The 2,168-nt window shown below is 41.2% G+C and overlaps 1 pseudogene; it reads right to left on the bottom strand.

The window, feature by feature from the left end:
* LOC102485616 (carboxypeptidase M pseudogene) overlaps window positions 1-844 on the bottom strand; it is a 4,941-nt pseudogene extending 4,097 nt beyond the window's left edge.
* Between the last annotated feature and the right edge of the window lie 1,324 nt (window positions 845-2,168).

Raw genomic sequence — 2,168 nt, 5'->3', positions numbered from 1 at the left:
GGGAAAATGGTGAAAACACTTGACCTTTTGTCATAGGATGAGAGAGTACTGATCTGTGTTGTGTAAGATCCTTAGTCCTTTAGGTCCAGGTCACTAAAATTAGAGATCTGTCTCTAGATGCAAAATAAAGCCATGATCACAATAAAAGTAAGTAGAAAGAGAATTTAATAGGAAAGAAAGATTTTAGAAAAGAAGTACACCAAAAAGACTTTTGGGCGGCCAGGTTGCTAGGTAGCAACTGCATTTAGAACTGGTTTAGATGTTAATTTTATTACTAGAGGTGATAATGATTATTTAACAGTGGGAGTTCTGTCATACTATTTACGTTCTTTGAATTCATGGGCTTTCTCCTTTGCTTGTGTATTTGTCTCACAGATGAAAAATTTGAGGAATTTGATTACCTAACTGTGCTTGCCCAGTGTGAGCCATGATGATGGGAGCATCCTAATTAGGATGAACTGCTCGGTTAGTTTATTAGTTTATTCCCAGTGGGAATCAAGATGTTGGCTACAATGTCTGGTTGGGTCTTTTTGTATTTATGAGGAATGATAAGAGAGAAATTTACAATCATCCCTGTATGTCTTCCTCAGGTACCAAGGAAGAAAAATGAGATTTACCTCACCTTTTTGGCACCAGGAGATTGGAGGGAAGAAGGCATTTTCATGGGGGGTTTGGTTGTAACTCCTATTAATTTGTGATTGATGTGGCATGTGTCCTTCTGCACTTTTCTCAGGGCTGCCCACTCATTACTAGCTACCTGCCTGCCACATTCATTGGAGGAGTGTATGATCCAATGAATGCGTTCTCCAATTTCCAAGGTGTGCTGTCCTTCCTCTGGCATCATTTAGCCATACCCTCCTTATCCATACTGAAACCACCCTAGTCCAGGAATTACCCTTATCTTTCTAATCCTATAAGATACAAATCACTTTCTAAGAATAACTTTGTCTAAAAATAACTTTCTTTCCCCTTTTGTCTCAATAAATATGGAGGAGAGAGGCCGAGCAGGCACATCCCTGGTATGGTCTCTCTCTCTCTCTTGACTCAGATCTCTGTGCCTTGAGTACTACTTCTGTGCACACTTCAGGTGACTCTCTGTTGGACAGAGAAGACACAAGTGAGGACCCCAACGTGATTCCACAGAATCCAAATGCCTAGAAAAAAACGTTGGTGGGTCTGTTTGAGGAATTTTACACGTCGTAAGTCTCTACTTGATCTTTGAGGAAGGGACCAATGTTTGTAGCTTCAGAGAGGGATTTCTAACATGGAGCAAGAAGTAACCAACCCCCAAAAGGTTTCTTTAAAAACCTCACAACAACTTCATTGTTTTTTTAAAGAGGTTTTTGCTATAGAGTGCATGCACTTGCCAGAAAGACAGAGCAAGACAGAGAAACAGAAAGCAAGAAATCACACCCTTCCCCAGCCCTCCCCAGAGGGGATGGCCACATCACAATCCCTTCTCCTCCATTCTCTCTCTGGATCTTGGGCACACACACACTCATGCCCGATGAGAGTTTAAACCACTGGGTCCGGGACTCAAATTCTTAGAAAGTCGACTACATGAGAGTCCAGTGACATAGCCATTACGCCAACTGCTGGTCCCTCCTCACAACAACTTCTTACAGCTGCTCAATGCTCTTTATAAACTAAAGCTTTAACATTGCCAATGACTAACAGTTTGCCAAGGTTTTCTTTGGTTTCCTGATGAGGGAACCTCAGACTGAGATTTGGAAACAAGCAGGACGAGTACTAAAAAGGAACTATAATCAAGGACAGCCTGTTCCCATCTCTGTCCTTACAGCCTGGAGCTTGGTTAGAACAGCCTTGACTCCTTTTCACACACCGAATAATTCTCATTCCAGTAGGGATCTCTATCAAATGTAGGTGCTTCCATTAAATTTGAAACCAATGACAGTAAAATAGATTTATCTTTCCCTTCTTCTAGATGGGAAAATTTTCTGTTGGTTCCAAGAGACTTCCCATTGGGGCACATCCTCTCTCACTGGGAATGTTTGGCCCTCAGACTGTTAAAAGAGGAGGCTCATTTTCCATTGCAATATGCTTGGCCCCAATATAAGCTGAAAACAAGGGAAATCTGATCTAAAAATGACCAAGTAAAAACTTTAAAGATGCTAGGGCATACCATAACAAATCATTTTTCTAACTAT

The sequence above is a fragment of the Tupaia chinensis genome, unplaced genomic scaffold (genome assembly GCF_000334495.1).
Source record: "Tupaia chinensis unplaced genomic scaffold, TupChi_1.0 Scaffold000434_1, whole genome shotgun sequence".
Taxonomy (NCBI): domain Eukaryota; kingdom Metazoa; phylum Chordata; class Mammalia; order Scandentia; family Tupaiidae; genus Tupaia; species Tupaia belangeri.
Note: the sequence above shows the minus strand (reverse complement) of the source record. Positions and strands in the feature narration are given on the sequence as shown.